We start from the raw sequence: 22,003 nt of genomic DNA on the forward strand, positions 1-22,003 counted from the left end.
TCAGCTTCCCTTTTCAAATTTTGAGATTTGTACCTAAAACATACGGACTGATGGTTCAAAGTAAATAACACAAATTTTCCAATTAATGTACAAGAGTTCAGTAATCACTGATCTCGTCTCAGTGGACTTTTAATTCATATCAGAATTATTTTTCTTAGAGGAAGGCAAATTAATCAGGAAATATTTTCTCATCAAATACATATTGTAATTTGCAAACCAACAACAGTATTAATTTTAATGTAAAATTCAGTACAGAAACTGACAATTTATATGCTGATATTAATGTAATATTTACTTGAAGTTGAAAGAAATGATTACGTCAAATTGTTAGCAATAGCAAACTATGATCGAGAATATTTAAGAGGAAAATTCTTTACCTGGTCAGGAGTTAAATTAAAAATTTCAATTTGAACACTGGATGTACTTTGATTTTCGTTTCCTGTTTTTACATTACTTTACTGACACTTCTGGCTAATGTCAAAGATATGCAACGGTGATACAAGAAATTAATGCATGGACAGTAACAAAAAAAGCGCCTGCCTCTCCAGGCGAGGACATCGCGTAGCGGTAATGTCGTCACCATATAATTAAGAGGTCCTGGCCTGGGTTCGATATCTAGTGGACGCACATAGTGGTTTGAATCCAACTTTAAACTGTACGTCCAGTCCCGATTAGATCAATTTGGGACAAAATCGTAATTCGGTAGCTAACGTGCTCAGCCACTGAGGCGGCTAGAATTCAATAGGTTTTCATTTTGGCTATTTTACCTTTTTTCCTACCTCGTAGGTTAATTTTTACAAGTCGATGTGGATGGATGAATGATGGACGGATGGAAAGGTGATGGGAGCATAGACAAACAGAATGAATCACCAATGGCTGGTGGAGGTTTGAACATGGGATCTCTGATTCCGTAGCCCTTTACGCTTACCACTCCGCCACGAACACTGGAATAAATGAAATAAGTAATGCCATTGTTTAGAATGGATGTCGGGGAGAGTGGAAGCCTAGCTAATAACAATGTACACTAATGCATTGTTGGCATTGCCAGCAGATGTTAACGGTCTACCGATACCTCACACAACGGAGAATAATCTTTACCTATATTTGCATTGTTTTAAAAAATATATATAGCACTGACGAACGAAGGAACAAAGCTAATCTCTATGGTCTAGAGCAGGAATTTCCAAACTTTTTCGTTTCGCCGCGCCATTAGTGTTTCAAGATTTTTCCACGGCGTCCAAATCAGAATGTAGGCATATCTAATACTTGCTTTGATTGATTGATTGAATTGAATTGATGTTCCATTTCATGCACAATAAGGCTAATCGGAACTGGACCTACAGTTTAAAGTGGGATCCGAACCACTATGTGCCTGCACCGGGTAACGAACCCGTGACCCCTTTATTACAAGGTGGCAACTCTAACAGTACGCCACCGGGGAGGCCCTATCTAACACTTGTAACGCTCTGTTAGTGTGTATAGGTTGCTTTCCTTAAGTTAAAAAATAAACATATATTTCAAATTCAGAAACATTTTTTATGTAAAATGTTTTAAATAAGAACATGTATTTGGAACAATCATATCAATGACTGAATTTTAGTGAAAATATTGGAACATCTCGCGGCGGCCCCGTACGCCTACCAGGGCGCCCCAGGGCGCCGCGACGCACACTTTGGGAACCACTGGTCTAGAGATTACAATTTCTGTAAAACTGAGTCCGAGGTTTGAATCCTGAAGGAGATATTATTTTCTTTCACTATTACAATAACTGATCCCATTGTCGTCGTAATCAAAAATAGTTTAAAGTCAATTTTATGCTCAAATAGCTTAATTGGAACTGGATTTATAACTTAAATTTGACTCCGACCCATTGTGCTATGTGTCTCCATCTGGACTTGAACCTGGCACTCTTTGGTTACAAGGCAACGTGGTAAACCACACCGAGGAGGTCCGCCGTGGTAAACGTGACGTTATAATAAATATGCAATATAAAGCAAAAACATGAATTTATTCTTGAGAATGTTAAAAAACAACAACAACAAGAAACCGAACATTTGAGTCGCCAATAATATTCTGCATATTACATATCATAATTGTGATGGCGATTTGTGAGTTTTCCTTCATTAATTGCCATTCATGATCGTCAACATTGCGATTAACTAAAAGTAACAGAAAATCGGCACAATATTTAAAAAAATATAATATACGTAGAATAAAAAAAATAGGTGTGAAACTGAAAAAGAAAGGTAATAACAAGTTGATATTTACTACCTATTTTTTGTGCTTTTTGAAGTCAAATTTTTTGTCATTTTTGGCGCCAATTTACCTGTCTATTTAGCATGCTTTGTGGCTATTATAAACCCGCTCCCTACTGATAACACGAACTCAAGACAGAAATAAACAAAGTGTGAAAACACCTACTTCAGTGTCTTTGTGCATGACACTTGCACAAACCATCAACGTCGTTTTGCGAGAATACAGGGTGCAAGTTAAGAGGTGCACAATTTTCGAAATTGCCGCAAAAAAAGTGGCACGCATCTATTTTTCCTGCTACATCTCGAGGCACTGGTGTACACATGGGGGAGCTGATGCGGCTATAACTCTCCCGAAATTTATGTCTTTGAACAACTTTCAAAAGGAAGCTTAAAAGTGGTTAATTATGAAATTTTGTCTCTCCCCCTCCCCTCTGAAAAAAAACCTGCACACGTTAGTGTCTAGAGGAGAGTTACAAATCAATCGCATAATTTAAAGTGCTGTTTGCGCTGGAATACTACTAAATGTGCTAGAATTTAAATTTGACAATAATTTCAATGTTAAAAGCGTCATTATTATTATTATTATTATTATTATTATTATTAATGTTTTTATAACGTCCTATTATTGTTATAATTACGTCCCTGCCTAAATTCACAGCCAGAAATAAGATTGATTGATTGAGTTGTTTTAAGACCACTTTGTGCACAGTAAGGTTAATCGGGACTGGACCTACAGTTTCAAGTGGGATCCGAACCACTATGTGCCTCCACCGGGTATCGAACCCGGGACCCCTTAATTACAAGGGAACGACGGTACCACTGCGCCATCGGGAAGGCCCAGAAATTAGAATAAAACGCGATCTTCTTTCTTCAGGAAAGCAACATCTTGACAGGCGGCCCTAAGACCAGCATAAAGCTTGAATGGAGACAATACAACAAGCTTGTTCAACATATGTTGGCGAGATGGTTGCGGACAACCAAAGGCGGCACTGCGTCCCAAATACTCTCTGAACTGCCCGTCATAAAATGTTCCTGCGAGACGTATTTCTAATCTGTGGTCGTCACTGTATGACTAGACCCCTTTGTGTCGAACCTGACAAATTGCAGGGAGCGGTCTTTCTTGCTTTAAGGGATTAAGGGAAGGAAATGGCATTCAAATGGCAGGGAAGACTTATCCCTGGGTTGAGTTATTGTACCCCTGCTGTTTCAGTGCACCGTTTCTGTAAGGAATACGCAAATACGGTTAAATTTTCCCTTCCCCAGTAAACCTTTGTTTTCGATTCATTTTGTTCATTCTGCTAGATTTTGCTTCTATCCAGGGTGCCAAGTACCAGAACAGTCCAATGACCTCACTGCCTTCGAGCAAGCAATAACTTTAGTGAGGAGGTAGGAGGGCTTGGGGAGGGAGGAGGGGCGGATGCAAGAGAACGAAGAAAATGTAGCAGTTTACTTACATGATGACTCGTGAAAGTATTTGTTATTGCCTGTTTGAAAGAATGAAAGGTATGAAATTAGTAATATTTTTCTTGTTCGCTTCGCTTTCAATATAAGCGTTTCTCATAAGTAACAAGTTATAATTGTTACCCCAAAAAACTGTGTATATGTGTGCGTGTGCGTGTATGTAATATGATTTGTTAATGATGACGTACTGGATACCAAATAATGAAAAAAGTAAAGTAATGTGCTCCCCTGTGCTTTTCGCTATGCCATGAAAGCGTATAGGGGTGTGTAGTTAGGGCTCCACACTTTCTTGATCACGGCCGAAGGTGGAGGTGATGTGATCAATCAGCACCACGTCCCTGGCCTCGTTTACCTGCCAGAGTTTCCTCCATGTACCCACTTTATACGTACGACGCTGGGTGGGCACCGGAGCCGCTCGAACAGGTGAAAAAAAAATCCCGGTATCCTCCAGAATGAATAGGAAAGATCCTACACAGAATAATTTATCAGTTTAGCACTTCCACAGGGGATATAGTTTCGATAAAAAAAAGAAGAGGTTGTCATTGAGACAAGCGGAAAGTAAAATACATTAAGGAAAACTGTAAAGTAATAGTTTAATAGTAATTACATAAATTAATTTGCTTCCTGAAAATTGTTTAACTCTAATTTTTATTTGACCTCCAGTATTCACATATACGTATATTATATACACTTCTTAGTAGTTTAATATACCAATGCACTATATATGTAGCAATATTATAATGTAATATAATATTATATATATATATATATATATATATATATATATATATATCTGTGTGTGTATGTGTGTGTGTGTGTGTGTACATTACACACACAGAGTTATTTACCTTTACTGTCTGGAAATATTTACATAGGAACAAATTTCAGATTTGGCCCCCCCGAACTGATCAACCTAGCTACGTCCCTGAAAGAGAGAGAGAGAGAGAGAGAGAGAGAAGGAAATGAATATGGAGAAAAGGTAGAAAGAAAAATGACCTTTCATTAAATTCACGATCGCCACTACAAGCGAAATTAAAATGGAAAGAGAAAGACTAAAAAAAGTATAGCAACTTTCACCCCTTCCCTTTCGAAAAGTTCTGGGCACGCCACTGTTCCTGGCGTCTGGACCTACGGCCAGTATAATCCGCTGTAGGTTTGTGGTTGTCTTGTGTTTTGTCGTTAAATGTTCCCAGCTCTACTTTACAGCCTCAGCTTTTAACATGGGTAAAGAGATTCTTGTTCCCAGACACACGTCTTCCCTATGATGTAGTCGCCTTACAACCAAGGGGTCCCGGGTTTGATTCCCGGTAGGGGCACATAGTGGTTCGGATTCCACTTTAAACTGTAGGTCCAGTCCCGATTAACCTTGTTGTGCCTATGGTGAACTTAAAACACCAACTCAATCAATAAACTGTAGGTCCAGTCCCGATTAGTCTGTCTGTGCATGAAGTGGACTTAAAACAACAATTCAATTCAAAAGACACGTGTTGGGCCAGGCAATGTGACGTGTATAAATAGCCTAACAGGGAACGCACCCACAATTTCAATTTCAATCAATCAACCAATGGGACGATTTCCTTACTGGAGATACAACACACAGTTAAAACAAATAAAAACACTTCAGGCCATTCACAACAATGAAAACGCCGCCGCTGAGCAAAAGAGGGTCAACAATAATCATTGTTGTGCAAGTGGAAATCGGCACCAGATGTCTTCCGACTCACTCTCAAAGGAGTTTACGGATTCCTCCTCCTTGGACCAAAGCCCCTGGCCGTGACAGCGGCAATCCCACTTGATTTGTCCACTCGACGACGCCAAAGGAAAAGTCCGAGAAGTTCGGAACTCCACCAGTTACTTCATCTTCTCGAGGGCCTCGGGGAGGGGCGGGGGGGGGGGGGCGATAAAGGAAGAGACCGTAAACTGCGACCTCTGGTGGACGGCCAGCGCATTCCTGCCCCCGCGGACGTCCAACTTGTTAGTCATCGCTCGGAGCGGTCAGTCTTTTGGAAACGACTGGACCGAACCCAATTCTTCCCATCCGGGAAGACAGGAAGGAATTTTATTTTTAGGAAACATCAGGTGACCCACAACTGTCAATCCAGAACTAAAATAAGCGTGCAGAAGGAAATAATCGCACTGGTAGGCCCTGGATGGACTAGTAGCGACGCCGGTGGGAGATACCTGAATCTCTGATTCATGGATGCGATTTTTCAAGGTTTTTTCTATGGCTGAGAACGATACCAGTTGAATCGGTATCAGAAAGTAGGCTATAGGTTTTCAACGATTGCGGAGTTCGCAAAAATGTCGTGCAAAAATTACCCGGGAAATTATGCTAAATTCGAAGTTTATTTTTAATTTGCACCAGTTTTATGTGAAAAACTTAACATTATGATTACATAAAATGTATTTTAATATTAGAAGATAATTTTTCAATATTTTTTAAAGTCAAATTCTGGTAAGTTGACGCTTATAAATGGAGTGGAAAATACTCACCCACTAATAGTAATCAACTAATTTTCAAGCGTACGATTCAGTGAGAATCTGTAACCGTATGGCTGTGGGTATGGGTTCAAAGCCCTAGTTTTTTCAATATACTCTATACACTCCTTACAAAAAGTTTGGAACATTGTTATATGAGATCACAAAAAGTTTGGAATATTCTTTTACAGGGTGCGGCAGAAATCTTAAGACGATTAAAATTTACAAAATCTACATTACACTTCAGAATAATAATCCAAACACTTATATGACTGGAAAGTACATACAAAAGAATTTCATGTATATCTTGAAAATAATGCCAGTCAGAAGGGCACCATTCCCCAAAGCAAACCTCTGCACGTCGACGTCAGCAGTTACAGCCTTGTGTAGCCTCTCCAGCGGAATTTGCTGCATTGCAGCACGAATAGACTCTTTTAAGTCGTCCAACGTGTCAGGTAGTGTCATGTAGGGCTCTTGCTTCAACAACCCCAAGAAAAATAAATCACAGGCAGATAAGTCCAGCGAACGTGAATCTACGTTGCGTTGTAGTGACAGAATCGTTATTCATAAAGTAACATTCCACTGCGAATGAACGATGCTCACTCGCCCAACGCTCAATGGCTACTGAAGGCTTTTCACTGTTCACACATGGACACATGAATTTGCGCGCCATCTTTCAGGAGATTCTTGTGGTGCGATTTTCAAATCGTCTCACTATTTCTGCCACACCCTGTATTAGGCAATAGGTAATATAGGCAGGGTGTCATTTGTTAACGAAAAGACATGAACGTCCAGCAGACGAACAGATAACATGTTTCTGCATTCTAAGGCTGTGCCTATCACCTAATTCCTAATATATCAATATTCCAAACTTCTTGTGAGAAGTGTATTTTCTCAAATTAGGTCATTACATTATTACACGAAAAGCGAAATGTTTCGATAATAATTTTTCATGAGAAGGGGGATAAAATTTCCAAAATTTGAGTGTGAAAGCAAAATGAACGGGACGTTTAGGAAAAATTATTCTAGATGGCAGCACCGTTGTTAAATAAATTTTCAGAACCTAATGTGATATTCTTACATGCAAATACACATTTTAACTTAAATTAAGATGAGAATTATTGTTCCCGCTGAACTGAATATTAAAACCCCTTTATTTAAAGACGTAAATAAGAAATAATTATTAACGAAAGAAGAAACGAGAAACAAAATAATTTACTATTTATTTCATCACTAAATGGTTGAATATAAAGTCATAATAATCTGATCTCTTCTTTTACCGCATACGATCTTTAAATGTGATTTATTGTTTTACTATCCAAGTATAATTTGCTCATCGCGGGTGTTTTATTATAATTACACAAAATTATTACAATATACTTCATTGTTATTGTAACAATAACAATAATGCCGACCAAAGAGTAAAGGCTTAAGGCTGGTGCTCTTATTCACTTACAAGTCTCGTTATAGCAGACTTAATTAGCTTTAGCTAAATCTTGCGTTCTCCTCTCTACAGTGAGTTTTAAAAAGATGACCCGACATCAAGACCTCATATCAGTGCAACCACGTACCGCTCGCCAGTGAATGAAACTTGCACTACTTGAACCACCGAGGCCTATAGTTTTAAGTGACCGCCGCTAGATACCACTAGTAGCGTCCGAATAGACGCTAGCCTTAGTCGTTCACAAAATGGCGTTTGTGCAACAGAAGGCGTTTTTTGTTCTCCAATTCAGCAAGACATTATATCCTGTATTTTTTTCTTATGAGGTACGTACGCGTTTTTGTTCCACCATTACCCATTGACTTGGATGAGCTCAAGGACAGAATTACAGATGCAGTAAATTCTGTGGAAGAAGACACTCAAATGCGTTTGGAAGGAATTCAGATATCAGCTCTCGTTGACGTTATCTGCGCAGCAGGTGGAGGGCACAAATAGCAATTATAATAATACGGTGAGTGAAATTCGAGGACTTAATTAATATTTTGTAATTTGTTTGGTAGCTGCAGCACATTTCCATTAATAATTATTCGAAATCGGGTCATTCTTTTTTAAACGCACTGTATAGTTATTTTTAAACGACTTACCATACAAGTATAGTGTTACGAAAAGCAACAATAACTTTCGAACTCTCTTCTAACTGGGAAGCTACTTTTCCCGGACAGTCTGTAAATGATAATTTTTGAAGTGAGTTTCATGTTAATAAGTTTGGTGTTCCGTCTTCGGTACTATCCCATTGTTGTTGGTCTGCAGCTGTTGCAAGTAGGGATAATGATCCATTAATATTTCGTTGGAAACATGTTAGTCAACACATTATAGCACAGGAGTATAAATTACTTAAAAGAATTGAGGACTAAAAGTGGTAAACGTTGTAAGTGCCAAAAGCGAAAGTGTTGGGAAATCGCATCGTTCCGCACATCAGCCCGTAAGAACGTTCACACTAGTGACCTCTTTACACGCCCTTTGAACTACTTACTTACAGGGCTACAAGCCACTTTTCACGTTTACCACATTATAAAGCATGGCACATTGCACAGTTTAACTTGGAAAACGGTGTTTGAATTATTTTTGGCACTTACAGCGTTTACCAATTTTAGTCTTCAATTTTCGATAAGGAAGAGTGTTATTTATGAATGTCCCTTCATCGATTTCATTACATCACCATTCATCCTAATCTTCGCGATTAGCAAAACTGGCAGTCCAGCAGTCCCAAAATATCATGGAGTGAAAAAAAAAACACTAATCAATACAATGAAATATCCCTTAGCTTGTCCCGAGATAAATCACACATACGCGACTACATCACAATTGTTGACTAACAACCGGGAAACTAGTTTATCAAATCAACATGAAACGCACAAATTAGAAATTTTAGTATTGATATCTTTATCATATTTAAGAGTAAAAGTACAATACAGATTAGTTAAGTGAAAATGAAGCAAAATTTGCATTCTTTCCGCAAATTGCAACCTATACTTTTGTTTTTGTAATGTATATAAATTGCAGTAAATATGTAATAAAATGTAAAGGAAGAATGAATAATATCAAAATTTGTTTTAAGTTTACTTTATGCACGAGTAGGCTAATCGGGAACGGACCTAGTTTAGAACGGGAGCTAACACTGCGCAATGTGTCTCTAATGGGTATCGAATCTCCTTATCGCTACGCTGTAGGGGAGGCCAGAATGTGCTCGATTGTTAAAGTTCTGATACATTTTACATGTAAATTAGAAAAGCTTTTATGGGTGTAATTTCTCAACCGTTCCTGTAAAACAATTTGGAAAGTTACTTGCCAAAATCGAAATGGGTGCATTATTGGGAACGTATTTATTTTTTCGTAGTTCCGATTGGGCTAAAAGTTTCTAAAACAGTACAAAGAAAGGTAACATACCCACTTCCACGCTAGAGTCGACCTCGTAAGCATAGCACGCTACAACGCCAATGATCCCGGGTTCGAATCCCAGTCTGGGCATGGGTGTTCTTTGATACCGTCCACTCTTCAATTTCATCAAGTCACCACCACTCATCTTGATCGTTGCGATTAGCCAACAGGGAAAGAAAAGCGACGCTAACAGAATCAAATCAAGCTTCCACGTTTCTTGCACAGCAAACTTGCATCGGTCCCGTCTAGTTTGCTGACTCATTGCACTCATGCGTCTATTGGTTCCAAAGTGCACCAACGAGTGTCTACTTCGTCGATTTGCTGCCATGAGTGTGTTTGGTGTCTGCAAGGATTTACATTACGTTCTGGAACGGTGTAGAGTGTGGTGCGTGGTGAATCAACCAATCAAATGAACAGCAGACAAGCATTTGTGCATTTCTTAACTCGAACACAGCTTTCTTGACTACAAGTCTACTTGGCTTAACACAGTTTCCTTGCACCAGCCTGACACGGGATGTTCCTGCACTACACGGGCTGGTGTCAAAAAGTGCAACGAACTAAACCTTGTACCAGCTAACTGTAGAGCAGGCGAACGAGAACAAGTCTGCGCAAGTAGTGGCGCGAGACGGCTCCACCAATGAACAGTGAGAGAAACGGGATTGTGTAATGGGCGACTGGAGTTACCCGATTTCCCTGCTTCGCTGCAGCGTTGCAAACTTTTGAAAGCGATAATACCGTACGCACATGGCAAACGGGCCGTATTCTTGTCTCCAGGTCCTTAAGATTGGTTTATGAATTTCTTACGGAAATATTAGGGATAAAACTGCAAGTGCAAAATTTGACAAGCCGTGCATTTAGCGTACGGACTAAGGTCTGGCCCGTACGTCCGTACATGGAGGTACGGTTGGCAACGCTGCGCTTTCACCTCTAGATTTCCCTCCTCCTCCTCTGCCGCTATGCGTGGTCCTGCTCTACAGTTAGCTGGGACAGGGTATAGACTGGGCTATTGTGCGGGATTTAAGCAACTCTCCTAGTCCTACATGAGAAAATGTACTCTTTTTGGTAAACACGCCTCCCCAACGGTATTCGGTAGTGTTGGGTGATAGATATATCGTCCAGACCAATGTTTCTCAACCTATGGGGAGTGACCCACTGCTGGGTTCCGGGGGGGGGGGGGCGTTTGGTGGGTCGCGAAGTCGGGCTCCAAAATTAATTTACCGTGTCTTAAAAACCTATTACATTTAAATTACTAAGATATATTGTTTTAACAATTTTAATTCAACCTGCGTTGTACGTAGTCTAAACTCTACATTGCTGTTATTCGCTCTCTATCATTGGTTTTTACCTGCATTTCTCTGATGTTTAACTCAAGGGAATCAGATATCTGTCGATTTAGTTTCGGTCGCAGCAATGAGTTCTTTACTTTACATATTTACTTTTCTAGAATGAAGTATGTGCAATTTGTTTAACCAAGCGTAAAAGAGGAATTCTTAAAGTACTCGATGTTAGCAAAAAAATTATTATGTACTCGGTGCACACCCCTACAAGTCATTCTGTCATGCTTATGGGTCCCACGAAGTGTAATATCCTTCAAGGTGGGTCCCTGACTGAAAAAGGTTGAGAACCACTGGTCCAGACGATATATCGCGATATTGAAAAAATATCATCCGGGCGATATATAGCGATATTTTAGCGATATATCGCCGATATCACGATACGGAAAAAAAATATTATATCGTATCGTCTGTAACGATATTTTCTTGACGATATGTCGCGATAACAAATTTCCGATATCGTCCATCCCTTGTATTCGGTCGGTCTGAGAACAGACACAGAAACCAGCTGAGCGAATTGATCAGACAACACTCTCAGTTTCGCTGTACATACATTGAAGTCCACCACGTCCCGTGACTACCATCGGTGTTTTATTGATGTAAATGTCAACACTGATGCACCTTTAGACTTAAACAAGAGAATCGAACTAGACTTTTATCTTACCCGGCCTCAGCGACGTCGCCCTCAAGTGTCGAGCACGCCCCCGAACCACACACTACAATCTCCCCAACGCACCAACGACGCACATCCACTGTCACCCTCAACTACAGCCGCCGCTAGATACTAACCGAAATACACCGGGGAAGCACCTTCCGGCCTTGAAGTGTTGCCAAGACGTGATGCCGCACGCGCTGGGTGATCTATCTGTCCACTCTGATGTGCTCTTAACTCTTGACTTATTGTGCGCAACAGATTGAAAGAAACTGTGTTAGGAAGTAAAGGTTGTCGCTTTCGTTCGCAGCTCCTTGTAAATGGTGCATGCAACGTTGGGAAGGTTCAAGATTGGTTGAAGAAGTAAGCCAGTTACAGTTGCTTGGTTGGAAGGGTTACTGAAACTTCCTTGCCTGCAAAAGTGTGATCGAGTGCAAAACTTAACAAGTTACAGTAACTTGGTTGAAGAGCTAACAAGTTAGTGACTTGGTTGAAAAAGTTAACAAATTACAGCAACTTGGTTGAAAAAGTCAAGAAGTTACAGTAACTTGGTTGAAAGAGTTAACAAATTACAGTAACTTGGTTCGAGAAATGACTAAGTTACATAAGTTACAGTCACTTGGTTGAAGTAGGGAGTAGCTTGGAGTTGAATAAAGTTAACAATTTACAGAGACTTGGTTGAAAAAGTTAACAAGTTAACTTGGTTCAAAAAGTTAACACATTACAGTAACTTGGGTCGAGAAATGACTAAGTTGCCTAAATTACAGTCACTTGAAGTTAACTAACTTACAGTAACTTGGTTGAAAAAATGTAACAAATTACAGTAACTTGGTTGAAAAAAGTCAAGAAGTTACAGTAACTTGGTTCGAGAAATGACTAGGTTACCTAAGTTACAGTAGCTTGGTTGAAAAGTTAACTTTGTTGCAATAGTTAACAAGTTTCCTCCTAACTTAAATATCTTTCAATATTCGGGTGCAAACAACTTCCCGATACCGAAAGCCATGAATAGCAGAAATGATATTAATTTTGCCTCAAGTGCATTCCTCTGCAACAAAAGTAATTTGTGTCTTACCTCAGACAAAAGGTTCTAAACGTGCATTTGGCATTAATTATTTCTCAGTTGTATGGGTGCCACAATGCATTACTATTACAATAGTATTTATAATAGAATGAGAGAGACAAAGGAACAGAAAGATGAGAAAAAAAGAAGCGAAGAAAAGAGTAAGAGAGAAATAAAAAGAAGGAGAAATAGAGGGAGAGGAAAGTGTGTGTGTGTGTGTGTGTGTGTGTGTGTGTGTGTGTGTGTGTGAGAGAGAGAGAGAGAGAGAGAGAGAGAGAGAGAGAGAGAGAGAGAGAGAGAGAGAGAGAGAGAGAGAGAGAGAGAGAGAGAGAGGTATTGCTATGGTAGTCGACTTGAATCTTTAATGTATTTCAAAGTTTGTATTAAACATTAGTAGTGTAATCATTGAACCCAAAAGTAAGACTTGAAGCTTTCCTGGCGACGAATGATGAAAAGATTCTCTCGGTCTATCGATCAGGTGAGTTGTGGAAATGTTTCCAAGCTTTCGAGAGCTAACGTCACTATCATCTTCAGAGTAGAAGTCCAAGTCACTTCTACCCTGAAGAGGAGAGTGACGTTAGCTCTCGAAAGCTTGGAAACATTTCCACAACTCACCTGGTCGATAGACCGAGAGAATCTTTTCGTCATTGAACCCAAGTTTAAGAATACATCAGAAAGAATGAGGTATAACGGGTGTGTGTGTTGCCTAGCTATACGGTATAAGTTGCCATTGAAAATTTGCTATTAAAATACATTTATCGCCATAAAATTAGGCAACATATAGCTAAAGCCTTGCAAGGAAGCGAGTATTTCAGGATCTAGGTGTCCCATTTTTATTGCCGGTGACTGTACTACTACTTACACTATAAATTAAAACAAGTCTGCTTGCACTACATTCCCCCCCTCCCAAAAGCACATACGTACATACATACATACATGACACGTTGTCAGCGCAACGAGTCCTGTGACCGATGTTTACTGACTTTCGAGAATAAACTCTGCTGCTTCTCAAGTGGCACCCCACAGGATCGAACCCAGGAACTGAATCCTTCAATTCTTCGGACACCCCTCTCCACACATTTCACTAAAACTTCTCAGAAAGTTCACATTTATAACTATTTTGGACAATCGCAATTTGCTTTAAATCCAATTTGTGCATAGAGAGGCTTATCGGAACGAAATCTACTTGTTTCAAGAGCGAACCGAATCACTCTGCCTCCAGCAGGGATCGAACCCGGGACCCCTTGATTACAAGACGACGACGTTACCAATACACCCCTGAATAAATTAATTGATTTGGTTTATTTTACTTCGCTTTCATGTCACTTTTGGCTAATTGCGAAGATGTGGATGAGTGATGATATGGTGAAATTGATGAAGGGACACTCACACCCGTGAGCCGGGATTCGAACCCAGGACCCCGCACTGTGGTAACCACTCAGCCGCGGATGTGCCCCCCTGAATAAACAAACGTGCACGGTACAGATGGGATAAACTATAATCCTGTAATAAACTCCTGCACGAGACAACTTTGATTGGAGGGGTTGAGGTTCAAGAATGGTTACAAATGCATCCTTTCAATTCTGTTTGTTCCACCCGCTGCTTTCAGATCGGAAACGCCGAACCGGAGACAGACCTTTGAATCCGTTAAGCGCCGGACAAATTGAAAGTGCACGGGCGGAAAATGAATTTCCCCATTCGGGGGGCAGACAGGCGTTTAGCAGGGGCTCAGCGGGGATAGAGTAAACCATTAAATGTCACCGGCGTGTTCCGTGAACGCCTCGATACAAGCGCCCAGAAGTCAGCGAAAGAATTCCCGGCCGGGAGACCACCGCTTGTGTGACTGGAGGCCATCCATCTGGCGGTATCAGCACCACCTGTCGGAGGTTTAGGAAATGAGCCGTGAACATGGAACAACCGCAACATGGAAGCGGAAGCAGGCCATTACAGATTGCGATGCGATGCGATGCGATATCGCAAATCGCGCTGGGATGACAAATTTCGGTGTTTGAATTCAGAGGAGTAAAAGAATGCGGTGGGTGAATTTTTCTTCCTTAGTCTGGTCTAATCAGGAAGAACTTTCTGGGATGAAGGAAAGCTGTATTTATGCAGAAAGAGAAGTGGCTTTTCAACCATTACTCTCTACCATAAGAACAGCTAAAATGAGGTTCCGCTTGAATTACTGGGGGATGGATACAGGGGTGTCCGCGGGGAGATTAGGGGTCAGGCTGCACCATCGAGATTTTTTTGGGGGGGGGGGGAGATTTTCTCCGTTCAAATAATACAAAATTCAACATTTATATATATTTTTACAAAATATATGTAAAAATGCTACACCTTAAATGCACCATATTTAATACATTACATGAAGAAAATAAAGTGTTTAAGGGTATTATCGAAGTGGGGGGGGGGAGAAATATCCAACTCTTACATATTAGGTCTTAATTGACACGTGGGTTCTGGGGGGGATTCTGAAATATACGTTGGGGGAGACAGTATCCAACTCTAGGTCTTACATTATGGCAGGTAGAGGGGGGATTGAGCATTAAATTGACGGGGTACTCAATTCTTGTGTATGACTATTGTCTTAGACTGTTGCGGAAATTCTGGTGTGGAGACTGAGAATTAATTTTTTGGAGGAGGCAATATCCACTCTTCAATATCAAACAACAGTAAGTCTAAAATTGGCATGGAACTTTTGGTGGTAGGATATTGGAAGCTTTTGATAAAGTGTTAAATCTTAGATTGTCAAGGGATTTCTATAGTGGAGAGAGAGAGCTCGAACGTTAAATTTTGGAGACTGTATTTAGCGATTTGGTATCCACACGTTCTCGACCCCGAACGTGACAAAAGAGAAGCTGGAAAAGACTAAATCCTAAGAAAGTATTGACACCCCATTAATTTAATATTCTCTCGCAATGATGTGTTGCTAGAATGCGTGTTTGGCGCTTTTCTGAGGTGAATGTGAAATTGTATTCTATAGCTGCAGTACAAGACATAAGCGATATTCTCGTTATTCATTATTAACATCAACCATTAAAATATATGTTTAGTGCTGGAACAAAAATATATATCGGATCCGCATTCCTAACTTCTTGTCACATGGAAATTTTACTTTAACAAGTTAAATTTGCACTGAAGATAAAATCCACGTAATTATCGTTATGGGTTACTAAAATAATTATATTTACACCAAGAAAACAGGGAGGGGCGAGTTCTTTGAAAGAGGAACCGTATGATATTATCGCCCTGAGCTTAAAATTTTCTAGCTAGGGTTCTGTAATATTTCTTGAAACAATAATTGAATAGGTCTTACAGCTGGAGCATGTTATTTGGGTTGCCAAGGATGAATTTTCTATCTTTATGTTAAGTTATGTAACAATTTGTGTTAAATACTCAAATTGTGAGTTTTGTCACAAACACTATTTATATGCATGTTTACATAATTTAATTTACTGCATTTAACCAATCAATGTGCTAGCTTCATTTTTTCGAAAATCGAGTGTGCTAGCTTCATTTTTTCGAAAATCGAGCAATTAAAAAATATGGACAGTTTAACATGGTATTTCATTCAAATAGTCATCAATTATTACGCATTCATCCAAACTCTTTTGGGTGGGGATTATGATGAACGATTTTAGGGGCGGTCTTGAGTGATGGAAACCCCTCTTTAGGGAGGAGGGACAGATCAAGTATAGTGTTCAGTAAAGCTAAGAAAAAAATGTTAATTTCGGTAGACACGCTGTCGTAATTAAATACTTTGTGGGGATTACGATTATGTTTGAGGGCGACAATGATATGAGGACGCATGACATGATTTGGAGGGGGGAGGTGGCATTGGCTTTGGGGAGATGGGCACCATTGGGGGAAACACTGAATAACACATAAATATCAAGGTGCGAGGACTGGTGGGGGATGTAAGATATTAATTTACATACACACACAAATAGATGTATGAATTATTATATGATGTACAGTGGGATCCACGAGTATTACCGTGCAACTATTACCACAACTATTTTCATTAATTTTCTCTTACAGCCTATGTGTTTTCAAGCGAAGGATTTATATGTAACTATGTTGGTGCAGAAATTGTCGACAGCTTGTTTTGAGTTTTCCTTTAATTCTTGAAGCTCTTATTGGGTCAAATAAAGTGCAAGAACATGGTGATGGACAATTTGCACGGTAATACTCATGGATTACAATGTACATACTTAGTAGCAATAGCGAAGGAAGCCTTCAATAGAAAGAAAAATATTTTCTGTGAATCTATGAACAAAGAACTGAGGAAAAGACAAATGAAACGGAGTGTAGCTCTATATTGTGCGGAAACATTGACACCGAGAACAAGTGAGGAAAAGCGACCGGAAGCTCTAGAAATGTGGCTATGGAGACGAATGGAACGGGTGAAATGGACAGAAAAAGTGAGAAATGAAACAGTGCTAGAAAGAGATCAATGCTGGACATAATCATGAAGAGAAAAAGAAAATGTTTGGGTCACTGCGTCGTAAGGGATGATATTGAAGAGATGGTCAATGGAAAGAAAATCAGGGGAAGAAAATACCAAATGATTGACGACGTCAAAATAAATGGGTCCCACGATGCTACAAAGCGAAGAGATGAAGATCGAAAAGCGTGGATGTTGCAAGGAAGGACTTGCCCCTGGGCAGAAAACGATGAATGAATGAAGGTACATATTTATTAGCATTACATATAAATCTAAATTACTAAACATTTCAAATTAATTTGTTACTTTTATATATCCGATATTTATAAAGTAGTGAACTAATTTCTTTACTAAGTAGTTAAAAATGTCAATAAATTAGAAAATAGTTGAAATTCGTTTTATTATGTACAAATATTTGTGTTTAGTTTTAATTTATATTGACAAATCAATTAGATTTCATAGTAATATTTATCTTGCAATTTTGTTTTAATTTAATTGTGTATATATTGTTATTGGCGTAGATGTGTTGATGGTCTCGTGAAAGAGAGCATTGGTGCGTGTTTTCGATATTATCCTCAGTAAAATATATGTAAAGTCAAAACCAAATGCTTTTTGTTTATCGTTATAACATAACTCCCCACCCAAGATTTCGCACACTGATAAATATAGTCATGTACGTAATACAAACATATTTCCGGATTATTAGGGAGACATGTCCACTATGTCCCTACACAAACGACGCGTATGTCTAGGAAAAATTTCCAGCGAGTTGATAAAAAAACAAGTAATTTATTTCCACTTATCTGGGTATTGAATAAATTATATGCATGTGTACAACAAAGGCCAAACATTCACAACCAGAGAAGGGGGGTTGATTTTCCATCATCCCAAAGTTAAAATACCACCCTGGGTAGAAGGATGGTATTGCACCGTCATGAAGCCTCACATGATGTGTGGAGGTACAGCCCTACATATTCTCGATCACGGCCATACAGGAGGAAGTGGTCAGCAGTACTTTCCGAGGGCATGTACTCCTCAGTGTTGACTCCAAGTAACAACTAAATAAAAGCTGGGTAAACCCCAGGGATATTGTGCGAAAAATTACCACCTGAAATTACCTGCCTGGGAATCTAACCGGGTCTACAGCGTAGCAGACAAGACGCCTTACGAGAAGTAGCATTATTAACATACTATAATTATTTCAAATTGATACTGTCATAAAATACCGTAGTAGCAGGAGTAGAAATTACAATATTTTATTGTTAATAATATATATATATATATATATATATATATATATATATATATATATATATATATATATATATATCCGTGTCGTAAATGCCCGCGAGGGCCAGTGCCTACCTACCGACTGACTGCCAGTCTCACTCCCACATGCCTCAGCAGAGGTGAGCAATCATCTAACTAGTTAAGGAGTGACGTGTGGTGTCCACGACGAACCCCCAGTCGTTGTTGTAGGTTTCCATGACCGGGTTACGCTACTCATTCGAAGTTTCCCAATTTCCTCACGATGGTGGGTGGTCCCATACGTTGTTACGCTTCCCCCACGAGACTCGAACCTGCGCGCGTCCCGTAGCCTTTGATCGCAAGACCACGATGCGGGACATAGCTTAACTTCCATATGCAATATTACAACAGATCACAAAGAACACAATCCTGACATCCAGCTATTTCGCCTGTTTGTCCTCGTGTTACTGCACTATAGGTACAGCCAATGGGTTCAATCACATCATTCGGACAGTCCAGCTCTAAATGACATACTAACGCTATCTGTTTAAAGAAACTTGTAACTACTTGGGTTCAGGTAACTTATATTTAACCCGCCCAGCTACGGTGTGGTATGTACGCCGACTTTCGATTATAATACGATCTCGCTACCGAAGTTCCCTGGTTCGAGTCTCGGCCTAACCATGGCTGTTTTTAAGTGCCCCTGCATTAATTTAATCTAATAATCACTCCTCGTCGCGATCAGTCAAAACTGGAAGAAAATCGACGCTAAATAACAAAAATTCAAATATGATAGTGTACGAAAATATTATCGTCTTCTAAAGATTTATAATCTAGCTTTCTAACATTAATGGATAATTAAAACTGTAATAATACAATTGTCCACTTAGTAATTTCAAAAATTAATTAAGAGATCAATTCTTTGTGAAATATATTACATTTATATAAACGAATTTCGTGAGCTGCATTTTTAGTATTTTCAAAAGAAAGGCACTTTCGAGAACGTGCTAAAACTATTTCTTTTCGATTTCAAAGCAGACAATTAGGGCAGAAACTTTTAACAGAACGCCCCCCACATTCTTGTTCGAGAACTCGTAACAGATGTTATCATTTCTGGGTTCGAGATTAAAGCCGGTGGGCAATAGCACTTGCTGCAGACGCTCGCTACATCTAGCGGTGGTTTAGGAGAACTTGTTCTTACCTTGGCCAAGGTCGAACAAGCAGACGGCAACAGAAAGTTGAATCCTTACCTGCAAAGAAAGAAAAGTTAGGTTACTAAAGTTCAAGCATGGTAAATTAATAAAACAAGATTTATTTATATATTATAACTCTAAGCTTACCTGTGTCCCCGGGGATTACAGAAGTTGCTCTATTTTTTACATCAGATGTGTTTACATGTCTGAACGACGTCACTTTTGTTTACTTCTCTCCAAGGGAGTATGAAGTAAAGAAACATTGGAGTCGTTGATGACTATCTTCTGTACGGAAAATTTTTAAATGACGAATACACTCTGCACAAACTAATGCAATATTCTCGGTAGGGAAGGACAGGACTTTGCCAACTTTGAAGTTTAAACTGTGATCAACATTTTGCAGCGCAGAGAGCTCTTGATGGAGGTTGGGAGGGAAGGGAGGGGGAGGGGTAGATATGAAACCAGAAGAGTTAATTGCTAGTTTCTGGCTGGGGCATCAAAGGTAGACGGATTCATATCCCTTGAGGCCAGGTCCAACCTTGGCCACTTCTCTGACTGTAAATATTTATATGAATATTTCATGAGGTAAAACGAGGGAGGTATATCGAGGAAGCGCGGAGGGGGAGAGAAGAGGAAGGTAGAGAAAACAAGAAAGTGAGAAATAAAGTAAGAGAAAGAGAGAGAGAGCAAGAAAGTGGGAAGTGAAGGAAGGAGAAAGAGGGAGAGATAGCAGAAAAAGAAAGTGGGAAATGAAGGACGAAAGAGAAAGCAGGAGAGATAGAGAAAACAAAACAGTGAGAAATAACAGAAAGAGGCAGAGATAGAGAACAAGAAAGTGGGTAATGAAGGGAGTAAGAAAAGTGGGGGAGAGAACAAGAAAGTTGGAAGTGAATGAAGGAGAAAGAGGAAGAGATAGCAAAAAAAAAAAGAAAGTGGGAAATGAAGGACGAAATAGAAAGCAGGAGAGATAAAGAAAACAAGAAAGTGAGAAACGAAGAAAGAGAAATAGGGAGAGATATAGACAACAAAACAGTGAGAAATAAAAGAAAGAGGGAGAGATAGAGAGAACAAGAAAGTGGGAAATGAAGGATGAATGAGACAGTGAGATATTGAGAAAAGGAAGAAAGTGAGAAATGAAGAAAGAAAGAAAGGAGATAGAGAAAACAATAAATTGAGAAATAATGGAAAGAGGGAGAGAAAAAGAGAACATGAAAGTCAGAAATGAAGGAACAAAGAGAAAGAGTATAGAAGAAAGTTGGAGTGAAGGATGAGAGAGCAAGAAAGTAACGGAGAATGCGAGAAGGTCTTAGACGAGAGATCAGATGCAAGATAATTAAAGAGAAAGGTAAGAGACAAATAGGGAGGGGAATAAAAAGGAAATAAATCAAGAGAGAGGAAGTTTGACAAATAGATGAGTGAGAATGGAAGAAATATACTGAAGGAAGAGAGAGACAGAGAGAAAAGAGAGAGAGATGGAGATAGATAACGAAAGGGAGAGAAAGAGAGAGATATGGAGATAGATAAAGAGAGAGAGAATTGGAGATAGATAATGAATACAGGCCTAGTCTTTTCGTAGAACAGCCATGCAACATATTTAACCAAGAATAATAATTTTAAGATACCAAAGAGGAAAAAATTGGACTTCTGCGTCCTATCAATACCAATACTAGAGCTAGGAGACCACATTTAGTGGACTGATAGATGCACCATAAATTATCTCGCTCGAATTTCAGAAACTATTACAGATGTAAAGATTAAATTTAGTGCATTTTAACACTTCACAAGTACTAACATAATATGACAGAAATTAACTTGATTGATCTGCCCGCAACAATGGGTGTTAAAGATTACCATTCATATCTCATAAGTTTATTACAGGTCTGGGCCTACAGTTTAATGTGAGATGCGCGCAAGGATGCAAAACTCTTCAGCGGAAATCGAACCGGGAATATCTTGATTACAAGGCAACAGCGATAGTCAGTATATTATCGGGGGGTTCCATTTTCAGCCCTTGCAAGGCGATATGTGCGTTGCTTAACTCTAAGGCGGTGGCAGAACTTTCGATTGAAAATTTGCTATTGAAATCCACTTATCGCCGTAGAGCTAGGCAACACACACAACGCCTTGCATAGAAGAGAGCATTTCAGGTTCTAGATGTCCTATTATTTATTGCCGTTGACTGTACACCAAGAAATGGAACGTTTATTTATTTACGTTGAGCTACTTGAGAAATTACTAGGATTACAGTAACTAAATTTGCATAATGAAAAATTATCATGTTTTTGTATTGTATTTGGTTATTGTATGCCACATTTGGCTAATCGCGACGATGATTAGTAACGACCGGGTTCCTAAGCAGTTATGTATATATGTATATGTATATATATTATATATTCTTTACTTTCTTTATATCAAGCGATGAGAAGAAAAAATGGTGAAAAACACTTTTAGGGAGGATATAGCCTACGCGAATTTCATGTTGCATATTTTCTTTTA

At 39.3% G+C, this 22,003-nt stretch overlaps 1 protein-coding gene across 1 annotated transcript in view; it reads right to left on the bottom strand.

Annotated features, from left to right (window-relative positions):
* The window catches only part of LOC145987939 (uncharacterized), a 351,180-nt gene extending 339,562 nt beyond the window's left edge, over positions 1-11,618 (bottom strand). The window contains exon 1 of the mRNA XM_083122774.1: positions 11,572-11,618. The gene's annotated coding sequence lies outside the window, so the exon portion shown is untranslated. The remainder of the gene's footprint in view (positions 1-11,571) is intronic.
* Positions 11,619-22,003: the final 10,385 nt, after the last annotated feature.

Source organism: Lepisma saccharinum, chromosome 5 (genome assembly GCF_977018435.1).
Source record: "Lepisma saccharinum chromosome 5, izLepSacc3.1, whole genome shotgun sequence".
NCBI classification, from domain to species: Eukaryota; Metazoa; Arthropoda; class Insecta; order Zygentoma; family Lepismatidae; genus Lepisma; species Lepisma saccharinum.